Source organism: Zootoca vivipara, chromosome 2 (genome assembly GCF_963506605.1).
Source record: "Zootoca vivipara chromosome 2, rZooViv1.1, whole genome shotgun sequence".
NCBI classification, from domain to species: Eukaryota; Metazoa; Chordata; class Lepidosauria; order Squamata; family Lacertidae; genus Zootoca; species Zootoca vivipara.
In genome coordinates, this window is record NC_083277.1 from 58,269,394 (window position 1) to 58,287,992 (window position 18,599).

Below are 18,599 nucleotides of genomic sequence, written 5' to 3' on the forward strand. Positions count from 1 at the left end.
CACTGTAAAGCATGTGGTGCCACAGATGTGAGTATGCATCGGGGTAAATAAGGCTTGGAAAATGAGGCCTGCTGGAAAATTCCCATCCAATAATAGATAAATGCTAGTAATAATAATAAGCACAGGAATCACAGCGAAAAGGCTGATGAGCTCATCCATGACAACTGCCCACCAATGCAGAATAAAACTGGCTGATCATGTTTCTAGCCTACAGACCATCTGGCTGGCTACAATCCCCCTCCCCTTGCAACCAGCAATGTTTGCATCTTGCAACTTGCAGAAAAGAGAAAACGATACAAATTAAAATTCACAATAAAGCAATTAATGATGCATTCTAGAAGGGAAAAACACAGGGCTTGTAGGGGCTATCATTTTTGGACTAGTATTCAAGACATGGGAAACATGGGACTGTGGGCTATATAGAACTTTCCTGAGGGTTCAATGGTTCCAAGATCAACTCCCAGTCCTCTAATCCAAAGTCAACCAGTCAACATGAGTTTGGTTCAGCTAAACAGTTTTTCAGAAAGAAACAGGGTTGAACAGCAAGCAGGCACTTTAGTTAGATTACAAACTGTCTCACTGCTTGAGAAACAAGGTTACATTCCTCATAGAAACAAGGTAGACCCCCTTCCCCAACTGGTTAAAGCAAAATACAAAAAACTCCCCCCCCAAAGAGATATAAATAAACCAGCTTGCCCATCTTAAATACCATATATTCTGGCGTATAAGACGACTGGGCGTATGAGACCACCCCCAACTTTTCCAGTTAAAATATAGAGTTTGGGATATACTCGCCGTATAAGAAATAAGACCGGGCGTATAAGACGACCCCCGACTTTTGAGAAGATTTTCCTGGGTTAAAAAGTAGTCTTATATGCAGGAATATACAGTATGACTAGGCCAACATGATCCCTTATAAGGCAAAACCTGTTTTATACAAGTAGCCTTATTATCCACTGTAAGGGGAAGACAATAAGCCCTGTGAATTTTCAGAGGTGGCACTCATTTCATTTGCGATGTGATTTACAAGGCAAGAGTCTTCTTCTTCACCGCCACCATCTATATCACTTTTCATGTCAAAGTGCTTTACAATCCGTGTCACATTTTTCATGCTGTTGTAGATCACAAGTATCTTTATCTACTTGGACGGCTTTAAAAGAGGATTGGACAAATTCATGGAGGATAAAGCTATCAATGGCTAATAGCCATGATGGCTATACTCTGCCTCCATGGTCAAAGGCAACAATGGTTCTGAATACCAGTTGCTGGAAACTGCAGCAGAGAAGTGTGCTCTTGTGCGCAAATCCTGCTTGTGGGTTTCCCATAAACATCTGGTTGACCACTGTGAGAACAGGATGCTGGACTAGATGGTCCATGGGTGGGATCCAGCAGGGCTCCTCTTACATTCTTATACATTTGGGAAATAGAGGCTGAGAGACAACAACTCTCAAAAGGCCATCCGATGAGCATACTAATGTTAATGGGATTTGAGCCAAGATCACCTCGGTAGAATGCCATCGCTCCATCAAAACCAAACTGGCTTTCCCTGTTGATACTTCATTATGCATACAAAATGGAGTGAGAAGGCAACAGTTACATATAAAAAGGTAAAGGGACCCCTGACCATTAGGTCCAGTCGTGACCGACTCTGGGGTTGTGTGCTCATCTCGCATTATTGGCCGAGGGAGCCGGCGTATAGCTTCCAGGTCATGTGGCCAGCATGACAAAGCCGCTTCTGGCAAACCAGAGCAGCACATGGAAACGCCGTTTACCTTCCCGCTGTAGCGGTTCCTATTTATCTACTTGCATTTTGACGTGCTTTCGAACTGCTAGGTTGGCAGGAGCTGGGACCGAGCAACGGGAGCTCACCCTGTCACAGGGATTCGAACCGCCGACCTTCTGATCAGCAAGCCCTAGGCTCAGTGGTTTAACCACAGTGCCACCTGGGTCCCTAACAGTTACATATACACAGGAATAAATGGGAATTGAGGTTCAATGACTGTTCGTCATGGTAAAATCAGGGGATTGTGCAATGCTAAGAAATATTATAAAAACACCTCCCCCCTTGCACTGAGTATTTTGCTTGGACACAAGCAGAAGTAACATCTCAGATCACTGCAGCAGAATGGTAAGGTGCAGGTTTCCAACAACTAAAACAAATGCTCAGCCTCCCAACCTCAACCTCCCAACCAAGAGCCATATGGAGTCCAATCTGCGGAGTTAACAGCTTGAACCCTGTGTAGGGCAGTGACAGTGTAGCCCCTGTGCAGACCTGACAATGATGCCAATTGCTCTGGCCTCTGGACAAAGAAGATACTCTGGCTGTCTCTGGTTCTCGCAAAGACAGTCAGAAGTTAGCACCACTGAGCTCTTTATTTGTATTGCTCTGCTGAATATACAATCTCTCTCTCTCTCTCTCTCTCTCACTCACACACACACACACACACACACAAACACATCATGATAGAGACTCCCAGTAAAAGGTTTTGAGAAAATAGTCACATACTCTGGGCCAAATGCAGGGCCGGTCCTGTCATTAGGCAGAGTGAGGTGACTGCGTCAGGCAGCAAATGCTAGAGGGGGGACAGTGGAGAAAGCCTCCTGGCTGTACCCTAATTCTGGGGGACAGAGCTGTGTGTTGTGTGTGCCACAGGACCTGACTTGAACCCTTAAAACTGCTACCCTCAGGTGTGGTGGAAGACAGAAGCCTATTGCTGGTATTGAAATTAAGATTCAGCAGTCAGTTCATGAAATTAGGTTGGGGTGTGTGCCATCTTGTCCTTCATCTCAGGTAGCAAAATGTATTGTGTTGGCCCTGGACTAACTAGATGTGACTTAAGTGGATCTGTATTTAACATGCAGGTCTTATAAAAGATGCATACAGCACCAGTTGGGTGGGTAGGGGTTGATCATTAACAGGATCACAGCTGGTGCAGATGGAATTTTTAACACTTTCCTCCCTTACTGCAGTCCTGGGGAGTAAAGCTTGCTTTGGGAAGGAAGCTTTCATTGGTGTCAGAGGGAGGTAGGGTTGCCAGACTCAATAGAGGACAGGACTTCTGTGCCTTTAATTGCCCTGCTCTCTTTTGAGTCTCGAAGCCTTGAAGAGAAACCAGCAGACCCTTTGCTTGGAAATTAAACAAAGGGTCTGCTGGTTTCTCCTCAAGGTTTCCAGACTCAAAAGAGAGCAGGGCAATTAAAGGCACAGAAGTCCTGTCCTCTATTGAGTCTGGCAACCCTAGTGGGAGTGTTTCCCTTCAGATAAATACCAGCTTAAGAGGAGAGGTTTTCCTTAAGAGAAAGAGAAGAAAGGGTTTAATTCTCCCTCCACATCTGCTGGGAATGCAAAGATAAGTTTAACAGTCACATCAAGTTAGGCCCTCAAAGACCACACACACTTAGAATAATAAACATAAAGAGCAGACCCTTCTGGGTGTTAAAACCAGCAGAGAGGGTCCTCTTCATAGTTCTACCACCCTCAGAAGTTGGTTTTGTGTGTGTGTGTGTGTGTGTGTGTGTGTGTGTGTGTGTGTGTGTGTGTGTCAACCTAGGAGAGGGCATTCTCAGTGGCAGTCCTTAGGGCTCAGATTTCAACCACCACCCCATGCACCTGGCACCTTCATTATGCAGTTTGCTGAAGACACACCTTTTTACCCTGACCTTTGAATCCTAAGAGTGATATTTGCAGGACCGACCCCATTATTGTGACTGTAATTTGTCTCAAACTGTTTTTACTAGTGTATTTTAAATTACTAGGATGTTGTGGTGAAGGGCTGGTAACAAATGGAATGAGCAATACTCATAAGGACATCAGCACTTGCAAAGTGGGAGGTGAGCATTAATTTGCTGCAAGTATGGAAAGAGGAAACTGCTGGCATCGGTTTCCCAGGTCAGATAGTTGTGGCAAAACAGGTACATGTGCCACACTTTGCAAGTGATGAGGTCCTTAAGGTTTTTCCAACGGGGAGGTAAATTACATCAAAAAGCATCCTGCACAAAGAAGCCTTCAGATGTAAAAAGTTTCTAAACACACCACCTTCATCAAATAGCGTGGAGTCCACATTATATCCCAAACACAGTTTCTCTCTCTCATGCACATACAGTACTTCCTTTCTCTTTTTCTCATACAAACACACATGCACACAAATCCTCACTGTCATGCACAGGCCACCAGGCACTCCTTATAATAATTGTATTCTCTGCCTCAATATATATATTCTTTTCCAACAATGCAATTCTCTCTCTTTCACCCACCCACACAGAGTCTACCAAAAGCCATATGTTCAGGCTCTCTCACATAAAACGGACACGTATAGAGACATACACACCCACAGTTTCTCCCACACCGATTATCTCAAGCACAGCAAGCTCTCTTCCTCCCCCACAATTTGTAGAGAAAGAGACCCTCTCTCATTCCCTTCCTCTGTTCAGAATTGCTCCACAGTCTCCTAAGTTTCATTTTGTGTGTGTCTGGGCATACATGGATTAAGGCCACTAAAATTCCAAAATGGGGGGGGGCAGGGGAAGAGCATGAAGGTGCATATGAAGGAGTAGCCTGAGGGTCAATTCAAAGGATCATCAGGCAAATGGTGATGGATGGAAACCACCACAAAAATCCTAGCGATCCTTGCTCCCTACCTGTGGCTTTTATGCAATGCGAAGGTACCATCACACCAGGATTGTATGTTTCACATTCTGCCACAGATTCCTATTAAGAGTGGTTTTCAATGTGGTGTAAAAATCAGTATAAAATTGTGTCAATACTGATGCCTGTGCATGAACAGTTCATCCTGGGTGGACAACCCACCTTTGAACTATCTCAAGTGGATTTATTTCAGCCACCACATGCACAATGGCTGTGCAAATTAACCTTTGTAAAAACTGGAAATCCAGGATGATGTGAAAATCTGCACTTAGGGGTTGGACTAGATAGCCACCAAGGTTCCTTCCAGCTCCAAAATCCCATGATTCTATAACCTCATGACATTCTGTGAGCCTGTGAGCCCAGCTAATAAGGCTCATAAGAGTGAGAAGCACCATCTGGTCACACTGCACAAGTTGCAAAATGGTGTGGGAGGAGAGACTCCATTTGGAAACCAGCCCCACAGTGGTCTGGGTCTAATCTTTAATCCCTAAGGAACCACCAGTAATGTCACCCTTCAGCACCTACCCAGACTTCTTAAGGAATCTTTCATCTCGGTGCTGTAGGAAGAGAGCTTAAGAAGCCAGAAAGATTTGAAGTTTCAGCATAGGTAGATTTGAGGTTGTTTGGCACACCGCATTGCACCAAACACCAAGTTCAGCAAAAAGTTACAAAGGAGAAAGGCAATAAGTACTATGCCTACACTACAAATGTTCAACTACCATACCAAAACATGTTGATTTGGCAAACCACCTTGTAGAATTCTTCTTTGTTTTGTTCTAAGGACAGGTCTGTCCAACCACCAAAAGATGCACCCTCCATAAGAGAGTGTCTTGCAAATGAGCGAGTCCGTCCTTGTTCTTCTCTTTAACAGGATGGGCAGAATAGGAAAAACAAATTATTGACCCACTTGGACCTGGATGCAGGCTCCCTCTTTTAGAAAGAAGACTAGTCACATTATTTTAAGTTCAGCTCTTTAATCCATAACTGACTGGTTCCTTTGAATTTGCCTTATTTGAGCTGCCATAGCTGTTGCCCATCTAGTGCTACTGTCTCCAGTACAGAGGAGTTGCTGGAAATCATAAGAGGGGAGGGTGCTGTTGTGCTAAGGTACTGCTTGTGTGCTTCACATGGAAATCTGGCTGGCCACCATGAGAACAGAATGCTGGACTAGATGGACAACTGGTTTGATCTGGCAGGGCTATTCTTAAATTAATTTTAATCTTCCCTCTATGCACCTTAATTCAGCCACTAATGAAAAGTGATCTCACTGTCAGCCTGATTCTCTACAGACAGAAGTTAAAGGATGGTAAATGAAACAAAGACACAATCAACTACTTTTGGAAAGAGTCGCCAGTCAAGCTGTGACTAGTGTTTGTGGCTTGCACCACATGAATAATCTAGGATGAGGCTATATTAAATAAGCTTGCTTTGTTTACATTTTGGGAGACAAGCATATGGCCAGGTGTGATGGAGCCATAATGTGTATTTAATAATGTATCCAGGTGGTGGTATATGGAAATACAAACACACATCCATGTAAGTGGTGCATAAAAAGTGGAGACCCTGCATTGACAATCAGGATGCATAGCTGCCAAGTTCTCCCTTTTTTTAAAAGGGAAATTCCCTTATGGTGAATAGGCTTCCTCGCGAGAAAAGGGAAAACTTGGCAGCTATGTCAGGATGTGTAACAGAGAAACTATTACAGAAACTATGCCAAAAAATGATTATATGGTGTGTGTGTGTGTGTGTGTGTGTGTGTGTGTGTGTGTAAAAGAGAGAGGGAGAGAGAAGGGGAATTGAGGCAGGTGGAAGATGGAGGTAGAGATAGAGACACAATCCTTAGTTTAAGTAAGGACTCAATAGGCTCAGCTCCAAATCCCATATTCAGTGCTGGGGCTGAAGCTCTGGAAGATGTAATTGAGGAGAGAGGGCCTCCGAGCATGAACAGAACACAAAACCACAACTGATGTTACAGCAACTGCTGACAAATGCATGCACAGAAAACCAATGTAGGTGCATGAAAAACTGAAGCGTAAGTGTCAGCACTTGCTATCATGTCTGAACCAGCTCTAAGTGACCACAGGCCCCCTCTGCATCTCCAGAATTACAGGGGAAGGACTTCTAGACCAGAAAGTAGATTCCAGGTAGGTTTGAGCCCCAGGACTTCTTCCCACACCCCAAAAATTAAGAGTGGTAAGACAGAGTTTCACAAGTGACACAAGGATCCTGTAAAAGAACCTACACAGTGCTCAGATGCCAAATGGTGCCTGATAACTGTTAAACAGCACAAGTGGCTAATGGCATAGCACACATATTCCAAGAGTGGTGCATGACATGTCAGAGTGAGTGGGAGAAAGATGTATGCAGCATTATATAAAAACAGCAGTTGTATACCTCCTGTAAATTATGCACCATAGGACATAGGAAGCATGCATGAAAGAATTTAAAACAATGCACAGGAGTTAGGTATTAGATCAGGTTATATTAACTGACTTTGACACTGGAGGTACAAGGAGTGTCCCTGCGCATTGGCAGCCACAGAAAACAGGATGTGCATGAATGAGATGTGCAGCATTGCATTCCATGGGACTACATGCACACAAAATGTAACACATCTGTGTTGTATGGCAGCTGTGTTCATAGGTTGTCATTTGTTGTGCACTGTGTGGAACAATGCTATCTTGATGTTGAAGAGAGGGGGGCTGAAATGGTTGAGGAATTATGTCTGCATTAGATGTGCATTTGTGAGATGTTTCTTTTTTCAAGGAAATTATGCAGAGGATTATGTGTGCTGGGGAAAAGAAATAGGCGGAAAAAATGGAACAAGCAACCCAGAGAGAGTGAGAAAGACTGAAGAGATATAGCTAGGGATGTTTCTGCTTGATACTGTGAGTCAAATGTATGATTTAATAGACATTTTCATAAGTGTTGCTTGCATCATATTTTCATTTTTTTCAAAAAAGAGAGAAAAGGCTCAAAGGTTATTGAAGTGTCATGTGTGTGAAAATTGCCCTTCTGTGTATGTGCACAAACACATTCCACACACTTTTAATTCCCTGGAATTAAAACCACCTAGTCCAATTAACCTGAATGCATCTAAGCGGGAACCTGGGCTTAAGCTGATTCCTAGGGATCAGTCCCTGCAAAGTGTTTGTAATGCCTGCGTGTGCCTAAGCTACACAGTGTGTATAAAACTGTGTGTGTGTGTGTGTGTGGAAAGAGAATCCTTTGCTGGTTAGCATATCTGCCTTCTGGGGTTGTTGGTTCTGGCACCTGGTGCATTTAGCCAGGAACTCCGGCAGCCCTCCTTGCCCCGGGGATGACTGAATCCTGTCCGTCGAGTTTGCCCTGCCTTTGCAAGCTTTGCTGCCCTCCGCTGAGTTTCTAAAGATCCCGAAGAGGGGAAGCAGAGCGGAGCTGCGGCTGTGCTAACCGCTAGCCGAGGAGCACCAGCTGCTTCGGGAAGGACACGCAAGGGACCCGAGCCCGAGTTAAGGGCACGGGGAGGCCACCAACCACAGGAGCCTTCGGGTTGCCGGCGCAGTAAAGAAGGCAAGCGCAAATCTTTGGCACAGTGACCATGACTCGAAAATCTAACTTGCTTCGGTTCCCACCGGTGGAACTTGAGTGGCCAAGGGTCAAAGTCTCTGGAAGCCTATCGGAGAGGTGAGTGGGGAAAAGAGGAGACTGTCTAATAGACCGATCAGGGGGTACTTGACCCGCTCTTAGCAAATCCTCCTCCCCTCTCGCATTTCCAAATGACACCACACTGACGCGACCCCGAAAACCGAACATCCTAGACCCCGAACCGTGCCCTGCGCCGGCGAGCGGGAGGGAAGCCACGAGAAAGCTTGCTTTGCTTTTCATTCCTTCAAGCACACATGGATAGATGCTCCCCTGCCCCAGCCCCGCCGCCACAGAGCCCACACAGAGTCAGCGAGCGTATAGGGCTCCTCGTGCCCCGTGCTGGAGCTGCACGGCTGCCTAGCAAACAGAGATCTCCCAGGCAAGGGCAGAGAGCGAGGAACCACCCACTTGGTCGCAGTCAGGTGCGACCGCGATCGGCCAGAAGACAATGGAGCTCTGGCGATCATCCCCGGCGGATTTGCTTCAGCTGCAAAAGCGGGCAAGGTCCTGGTTCGGTCCGGGTTAGTCTCCTGGCTGGCTAGAAACTGCCTCCGGGGCTGAGACAGAGGCGCATGCAGCCTGTGGGTCAAGTCCCAGAGGCAAGGGATGGGCGCAGAGGGGTACCGACCCGAGGATTCCTGGGAGTTGGCGTAGCATGGGCGGGTGTGCGCCCACTTGTGGGTCTCTCTCCGCATTTCCTTGAGGTGGGTCTCGTGTACTACGCGCGGGCGTCTCTGGAAGAACGCATGTGTGTATGCGACTTAGCTCGCGTATGGTTTAGCGCCACATGGCACCCCCTCACTCCCAAGTTCACCCCCTTCCCTAGTACCAACCCTCCCGTTTCGACTGGGCGGCGAATAACGCACGGCTGTCCCCGATCTTCTACCCGCGCACCCCACCTTACCCAACTGTCATCCGCACTGCCGAGTTATTAACATGCAGAGCAGGAGACAGGCGGGCGCCCGCGACTCCGCTCGGACGTTCAGGGCTGGGCAGCGGACAGAGATCACCACCTGCCGCGACGCGTCCCTGAGCTTCCGCTCCGTGGGCGAAGCCCGGAGAGGGCAAATCAGCACTTGGACAGCTCCCTCCGCGAAACCTCCCTGCCTCACACAGGGCGTGCTTCCGGGGAAAGACCCAAAAACAGATCCCCAAACGCAGCGAAGACTGAGGGGAAGACAGGGGCAGCTGGTTCCCTAGGCCAACCTTTTCTTTTAAACAGGGTCACGCTCGTAGTTCCTTCTGAATGTAAGGCAGACGGGGAAACCTAGTAGGGTAGTGCCCCTTGCTGAGCCCACACAGATCCCACCCTCCTTTTCTTGGCTGCAGATAGAGGTGGCTGGAGAAAGAATACCCCAGCGGCTGCCGAGGACCCACCGAGTTCCCTAAGACCACCACCCGCGATTCTCACGGTTCCTCCTCATCCCCTGCGGGATCCCGTTTCCCCCTCAGCTCCCGGGGAGCTGTCCCTTCAGCACCACGCCACCTGCCCCTCCCAGACGGGCTCACTCACCCGCGGCGCTCCAGAAGCCCGTGGCTAGCTGCGGAGAGGTGCTGATCTCTCAAGTCCTGCGCGCAAAGCCCGCCTCCCGTCTCTTTCCCGCAGCCTGACGACGGCACCTCTCGAATCACTCCTCTCAAACCCTGACGCGCCTGCCCGTCTCTCCCCGCGCTCCTTGACGGAGTGGGTCGGCTCACGCTCAGGTTCCTACAGGCGGAACCTTCCTCTGCCTCCTCTGCTTGGGAACCAACGCGTCTCTCTCTCTCTCTCCCTCCCTCCCCAGCCTCACTACCTTCTTCGACAGTGTTTACCCAAAGGAGGGCTTTCCTCCTTCTCCCTATCCACCCCTCCCAACCTTCTCACCACAAATGCACCGCGGCTCTGTCTTGACCTTCCAAGCACCGTCCCCTAATGAGCTACTTTATTATTCCTGTCATCTCCACCCATCTGGCTGACTAATATTAATCACGCTCTGATGAGAGAAGCAAAAACAGCGTCTACCTCGTACTGGGTGGTTACTTTGCTCACCCCTGCTGGTCCAGCAATTAGGTGCTGAGAAGAAAGAAGGGGGCATCATGATCTGGCAGGGACCTCTTATGGGGAAAGGACCATCAGTTTATCTTCGGTGTTGGATAACAGTGTAGAGAGCTGGTAGAATTCAACTGTTCCAGCGACTAAAGTACTGTACCAAGGTAAACCCTAGTCTCTTTACAAACGGTAAACACGGAGTGCAAAAATGGCTTTGTATTGCGAAAATACGCTTGGAAAGAAAGAGAAACAGAAAAGAAGGAGGCAGGGGAGAAACAAGCTACTTGGCTGGATTTGGGAAGTCTGCTAGTGATTTTAAAGAAAAGCGAAGATCTCATTTTGGACAAATCAGAAAGAAAGGAGGGGGAAGGTTCCAATGAAATGAAACGAAACGATTCAGAGTTGGTATTCTACTCATTGAATCACTCGATTCAAATAAACCTACCAAACAAGACACAACTGTTTCCAAACAGGAAAGAGTGCGTTCTGTCCATTTAAATTCAAGGTGCTATCTGGACATTTAAAATGGGAAGCCAATGAGTTCCTGTTGATGCTGGATATGAATGTAGGAAATTGGATTCAGTCCGAGTTCAACAGGGTTCACTGGATGGATTTGGGCATGCCATTATCTTTCAATCTCAGTTTCCAATCTGTACAACTGGAATAGTAAGAAATGCTCACATTATAATAGGGTTATTATAAGAAGGCAAATGCAGGCCACTTCACCATGGAAAGTGCTATGTAAGTACAGTGGTACCTTGGGTTACAGATGCTTCAGGTTACAGACTCCACTAACTCAGCAATAATACCTCGGGTTAAGAACTTTGCTTAAGGATGAGAACAGAAATTGTGCGGTGGTGGTGGCACGGCGGCAGCAACGGGAGGCCCCATTAGCTAAAGTGGTACCTCAGGTTAAGAACAGTTTCAGGTTAAGAACGGACCTCCAGAATGAATTAAGTTCTTAACCATTCAGACCATTTTCTTTACTGAGGGGTTATTCATTCCCTCTTACTAAAAGGCCAACAAGGCATCTGGCCACACTGGGATGCAAAGAAGTCTTCTAGAGCAGCCGTAGAATGAGCATAGGAGCATAATAAACTATCTCATACCAAGTCAACCCATTGGTCTATCTAGCTCAGTATTATCTACACTGACTGAAAGCATCTCTCCAGGGTTTCAGACAGGGGTCTCTCTCAGTTCTAGCCAGAGATGCCTGGGGCTTTATGTATACACTGAACTATGTCCCTTCCTCACCTCCAAAGGCAACTTCAATAGCACATGCAGTGGAATAGGTTGGGCACCACTGCTTTCCCAGCTTCTGAACACAATGCATTGCTGGTGCTAACTGGAGGGAGAAGGGGAGGGTTGAGGTTTTGGGAGTTTGGGGTTGTGTAGGCATGTAATGGCAACACCATGCAATTGGCTTCACTGTGTCATGCCACACTGCCACCAAATTCTGAATCATACTGAATTTAAGAAGGGCCAATATGGAGATCTTGATATGGGGTCATTCTGCATACCAGGAACCCCTAGACAGCAAGAGCCATAGCTTCGATTGTGGCTTTTATCAACAACAGTGTACTTAGCATAAATATGTGTTTACTTCCCCACACAAAGTGAGATCTAAAACAACACTTCCAAGTCCCTAGACTGTTAAGCAGGCACAAAGAAAGATTTACTTTGCCAGAGGTGTCTGGATAGAAAAGAACCCATGGTATTAAATGTGCAATCTATTCCATATTGCTATCTGTACAGAACACAAAGTGAGATGCTACAACCTCTGAACAAAAACCACTTTCAAATCCTAGGATCAGCAGATCCTGGCTCAATGAGACAGAATATAAGCCACATCTTTCTATCTGTAGCCCCATTGCCTATTCTCAGTGTTCCATCAAATGAGCAACCCTTTATTTCTATAGTAATTCTTTCCATATGGCTGCAGTCAAAGGTTGCCACCGATGCGTTCCACCAAATGAAGAAGCAACTTTAATTGCTCATGCAAAAGTGGTACTATGGAAAACTCTTTTCACATGGATGTAGTTATTGAGTGTTCACGGTGCCATTATGACAAAATTGTGGAGAATACACCTTACCTGCCCCATTAAATGGGAAACATTCTCTCACTGCTCTTACTCCCTGTCCTCAACATTCCTGATACACCAACTCCTAAATCTTGCTGTTCCGTTATGGCCCATCTGGAATAGTGTCTTACAATCAAAATATTATTTTCCAAACTTTGAATAATCAAAGTTACATTAGGCAAGAAATGTATGCAACCTTTGAATCTCCCACACTGGTTTTCTGACAATTAATCCATAGAGTATCATCTCCTCGTGTCTATGAGCTGAGCCAAGTGAACTACATTGATCAATTCAGTTATGTTAATACAAAAGCACCGTCAAGCACAGCAGCAGAATCCTGGATAACATGGTTCTTCTAGTTTTCTCCCCCCCCCAACACCAAACAAAAAGTTTTAAAGCAAGATTTTCAGTTTGCACAAAATATAAATAAATTAAATATGATGCAGGAGTTAGATAATTATTCTGTTCATCCCCTTCAATAATTCTGACAGGTTGTATAGCTTCCCATTAATATTTGAGTCTGACATTTCTATTACAGAGCATGGCTACAATCCAACTTACGAACAAAAACACAGGAATTAACCAGCTTTTATACCAGCCTCTGTTGGTCTGCCTTCCCTGGCCCTATGCTTCCCTGTTCCCTCCCTAAATTTATATCCCAACTGACTGTGCAGAAAATGTTATATACATGCTAGTCCTTTTATATTTAAAACCCATCATCCTCTGAACAGACACACTGCTGAGTCACTGTGATGAAATACGGCTGTTCTGTACTTTACAATGATTTATACTGGATATTCCCAAGCTTTAATTTTTATTTACTAGCGGAACTAACAACTTGCTGGAAGGCCCATATTTCAGATGCTTTTAATGATCCATGGGCCTGCCTTAGACACTGGGAGCTAATCAGTAAAGCTAATGACAATGTGGGGATCCTTTTTTTAAAAAAGTGGACGGAATTAAAATGTCAAAGAAAGCAAATCTGTTGATAAAGAGGGAATGATGTTTATACATTGACCTGCTGTGTTCCCACCTCATTTAATTTGCATTTCACTACAACAGATAAAAAACCCAGTGATTGCATTTGCCAAGGCCAGGATATTACCTTACAGACTCAGCAACCACATCACAACAATGCATTATTTGTGGTGAGCTATGCGCATTTGTGTCCGCGTGTGTACATTTCTGATCATTTGAGCTTGTGAGCAAGGATGTAGACCTGAAGATCTGTAAATGCAGGTCTCTTCTTGTTCCCATTTAACAAGGTGTGTCCTTGTGAGAGTGCATGATGATACGAGTGCCTGTTTTACATTATTTGTGAGAAATGTACGTATATATATTCGTACCTTGGTTTTTCGAACAGCTTAGTTCCCGAATGTTTTGGCTCCTGCACGTCGCAAACCTGGAAGTGAGTGTTCCAGTTTGCGAACTATTTTTGGAAGCTGAACGTCCGATGGGGTTCCGCGACTTCTGTTTGGCTGCAGGAGCTTCCTGCAGCCAATCAGAAGCCGCAATTTGGTTTTCGAACATTTTGGAAGTCGAACGGACTTCTGGAACGGATTCTGTTTGACTTCCAAGGTACGACTGTATATGGTTTTTATACTTAGACTGACAAAATGACCATCACTATGATGGCCTCTCTCTGTGTGAGGGAAATCCTGCATATGGCAGATGAAGTATTGTACAAAGAAAAACATTATATCCTCCCATGTCCCTGTTTGGAGCGTAGGCACCTAGTTGCAGATTTTGGCAGATAATGGCAGATTTTCCAGTGGGAAGGCTTCTTATTGCTGCATGCTGAAGACCTGTGGAGAAACAGAGCTGTTGCATCTACCTATGGGAGGTGGGGATGGTCCTCTGAGTGGGAGTAATGGGTGGGTATGTTATTGGCCAAGGGCTAGCTGGGAAGGGACAGGGTGAGGAAAGGACTCCATGGTGCTCTATGGCATCTTATCCCAAACAGGCAGGCTGGATGTACATGCTGGCATGCCATTCATGGTTAATGAGTTATTGTAAATGCCATATCTTAACATGACACGAGGAAAACAGACAACATCATATGCCATTTGGAAACAAGTCTTAAATTCACTGCCTGAGTCCAAGGAATGTGCACAGATTGCTTACAATATCTGCTTTTCCCAGGCACCATCTGTGACTCAAATCAAAATACACCCAGTTAATTGATGGATTAATCCAAGAAACAAACTTCAGTTCTTCATGATGAAGTGCTTACTAATTTGTAGTACTACATGAATAACATTGCGGTCGTAGTAGTTGCTGTGGTTGCAGTGTAATCTGTGAATCTAAAGTACCATGCACACTGATGGCCCTATTTTAATGTAGTAGTAGGCATGTATGCATGCGTAAGTAGGTAGTGCATACCCACATTTGCGGTATATATTGTTGACACAAACAGAGTATGCTATGGAAGTTTCTATACTACTGTGTTTTATGATACCCTTTGTTGAGTAAAACAGTTCCCGAGCCCCCAAGAGGCAGCTCACTCAGTGTCAGGAGTGGGTGTAATTGAGTGATAGACCGGGGGAGTCTTTGACTTTCCTCACTAGCATTGTATGTAGTCCCAAGAGTGCAGAGGATTGTGCTAAAAGGCAGGTCAGGACTGGAGCAGGCTTCTATCTCCCCACCCCCCCAAATGGCTTTCCCTCTGACTCTGCAAAAAGCTGCTGGTTCAAGCTGGCCTTTAGATTTGATCCAGATCCGAAGAGCTGCTTAGGTGCGTGTCAATGCCTTGTGCTAGCCTGGTGCAATTTGAAACTTTTCCACAGTTTGAATAGGTGACTCTCATCTCATATCACAAGCTGCCTTTGGAAGTCCCTCCAGTTTCAAAAGCAGTTTGCCATACAGCAGAGCTGACTACTGCTAAAAGAAAAGGCAAGTCTAAAGCCCCCTTGGGCTCATGCAACTTGTTTCACGGTTCTTTGGATCCTGGCTTCTATTCATCATCTACTCATTTATTCATACAATTTATATCCCACCTATTCCCCACAGGGCTCAAGGAAGCTCTTACCCAGAAACTCACAGTACCTATATAAAAAACAAAACCAAATCACATTCCCTGCTTTTCTCAGCCGGGAAACTGGCTGCTCTTCTTTCATGTAAGGGGCTTCTAGTTCCAACCTTCTGCCTTGACATAATCATTACTTGAGACTTCTACTTAGTATGTGTCTGTATCAGTACATGCTGTCCCTTTCCATCTCACTTCTTTCTAGTTTGCCTCCTCATCACTCTCCTCTTTGTTCCTGGACTGCTCTTTGCACACGTGCAGCATGCATAGGATCCAGGGGAGGAATGACAAGGGATACAACCTAACAAGGGGGAAATGTGATGCTTGAGGCAGCAAGTGAAGGTTCCTACTTGACAGTGGGCACTGCAGCCTTTCAAGGCACCTATTTGCAAATAGAGTCATGCATGGGTAGATACAGTGGTACCTCTACTTACAAATGACTCGACTTACGAATGTTTCTACTTACAAATGGAGCTCCATCCACCATATTGGATGCTATTTAGATAGGATTTTTTCTACTTACGAATTTTTAGATAGGGTTGCTTCGACTTACGAATTTTGTCTCCCAATGCATTCCTATGGGATTCGACTTACAATTTTTTTCGACTTACGAATGTGCGTTCGGAACGCATTAAATTCGTAAGTAGAGGTACCACTGTACTGGAAATCAAGTCTTATGAGGAAAAGTTGAGGGGATTGGGTATATTTAGCCTGGAAAAGAGGAGTCTGAGCGGGGATAGGATGGCTGTCTTCAAATACTGTACCTAAAGGGCTGTCACATGGAAGATGGAGCAAGCTGAACCCTAACCAATTGCTTCAAGGTACAAGAAAGAAGATTCCGACCGACTAAACATCAGCAAGAACTTTCTGACTGGTGGTAATATCTGTTCGACAATAGAATGGAAGGTGGTGGATTCTCATTTGCTGAATGTTTCTAAGCAGATGCTTTAGTTGTGATTTCTGCATTACAAGGGACCGTACTAGAAGACCTTTGGGATCCCTTCCAACTCTACAATTTGATGATTCAAGCTTGGCAACTCATTTGACAAGCAAAAGCACAACAGAATCTGCCTGGACTTTGCATAAAATTAATGGCAAAGTGGGGATGTTAGCAGTTCATGGGGGAAAGGTTGGAAACTGAGCTCTTGTTAGGGACACCACTGAGATGAAGTGAAATATGTTTTCTCAAACATCCCGGACACAGACATACCACAGCAGCAAATAATTTGTTAGTCATCTATCAGCCAGTTTTCTATGAGAAACCATGATATGGAGAAAAGGCTACCCTGTAATAAAGGAGAAGGAGCCAGTGATCATATTTATTTTTCTAGGGCAGGCAAGAGGGAGATGAGAAAAGGGACTCCATTAGTTAGTGCTGTAACCTCAGGCTTGCCAACATCTCACTTCTCTTTCTTCAGCCAATGATACTGTTGCTGCTGGAGCGTTTTTGCTTAATGACAGGTGCCTATGGCATGGCTGAGTAGGTAGAGCAATCAGTGGGCAATGAAAGCATTGATCCTGCTGGGAATGGATGAAGACTCAAAGCATTCATGGTGACGTGCACTTGTGAAGGGGGAAGAATTAAAACTGGGGAAGGGTCTCGGCACTGCACAGTATCCAAGAGTACTACTGCAACTTCACTACCTCCCTCTCTGGCTATCAGGCTGAACTGTCAGGAAACATCAGTCTAACAAAGGCTATAATCTTCCTGAACTAGCAAATCAGTGTCAGAACAGTTAGTGCTCAGAGGCAATAAGAGAAACTTTGGAGGGAGGGAGGGAGGGAGGGAGGGAGGGAGAGAGAAAAAGGAGGAGGGCCAGAGATGGGGTTCCATTTTGCACATACTTAATGGAACAGAAATAGCACAGAAAGAAGCTAATCACAGGGACAAGTGGGGGAATGATCTTGCAATTACCTGCTCTGTCAGCTTCCCAGACACATTAGGGGCTGTTGGCAAAAAAGTCCCTCTAGCTCTCTCTTGATTTTTTTTTTTAAACACTCTTAAATGCCATCTCCTTCCTCTGTCCCAGGATCAGGCACTGGCTGAGCAGCTGTGCAGGGAAATGTGGCCTTGGCAGAGTTTGGGAATGGGTTAGAGACAAGTTGGCCAGGGAAGGAAGCAGCATCAAGAAGAAACAGGATGAGGGTTGTGCCACTCAGGATTGGATTATGTTAAGTTTGCATCCCATTGGCAAAACACTTTCAAAATGTGGGTTTGGTCACAGTGTACAAAGGGAGCCTCCCCCGATTGAAAAGAAAAGGGGCTGAAGTGAGAACCACCTGGTTATGTAACTCTCATTGGTGACAGGCAAGCTTATACAAGAGACCAGCGTCCTCTGACTTTCTGAGCCTTTGCAAAATGTGAGCGTCTCAGTGAGCCTGCAAAATGCTTTAGAATTTAGATGGATCGCTGCCTTGAATTCCCAACAACTCACACAGGCATCCCAGAAAAATCCATTGACAAATAATGCCCAGTATGCCAACTGAGAGGACCACAGGAATATCTACAGGGTTGCATTCCCCTTATACCCATCTCTAGATCTAAATTGTGAAGCAGTCACTAAAGCAGTGTCAGTTTCAACCCCTCCCCAAGGAGAATCCAAATTGGAACAATTCCAGATACTCAGGGTGAAACTAGACGTGATGGGGCAGTTATTTTAGTATCTATTTATTGTATTCACATCTCACCTTTTCTCAAAGGATCCTGAGATGGTGTACATGGTTATCCTCCTCCTCATTTAATCCCCAATACAACCCTGTGAGGTAGGTTAGGCTGAGAGGCAGTGACTGGCTCAATGTCACCCATAAAGAATTACCGTATCTTTGTTGTTCATGTGGTTGGCCCATTTCAAAGTTGAAAGCATTGCCCTTTATTTTATTGGAAGGCAGGCAGACACAGCTGTAAGGTTAAAGCAGATCCCTTTACTTAAGATGATCATCAGCCATTATATGTTACAAACGGAAGCAAGAAAGGAAGGATGGGGAAAAGAGAAACTAAACAATTTAGTGAAGCCCCGCCCCCCATGCCCCCCAACATTAGTCCTTTAGTGCCTTTTTCTTTTTAGTACTGTAGGTGCCGTGTTTCTCTGAAAATAAGACACCGCCTTATATTTATTTTTCCTCAAAAACACACACACACTATGGCTTATTTTCAGGGGATGTCCTACTGCTTCTCTCCCTTCTGTTAATCTC

The 18,599-nt window shown here is 45.5% G+C and overlaps 1 protein-coding gene across 2 annotated transcripts in view; it reads right to left on the reverse strand.

Moving 5' to 3' along the window:
- The window catches only part of CPLX2 (complexin 2), a 130,439-nt gene that overhangs the window by 24,891 nt on the left and 86,949 nt on the right, over positions 1-18,599 (reverse strand). The window contains exon 1 of one of the 2 annotated variants that reach the window (XM_035108048.2): positions 9,786-9,864. The exons of the other annotated variant lie outside the window; for it this stretch is intronic. The gene's annotated coding sequence lies outside the window, so the exon portion shown is untranslated. Of the gene's footprint in view, positions 1-9,785; positions 9,865-18,599 lie in introns of those variants that run through there. 2 annotated transcript variants of the gene reach the window in all.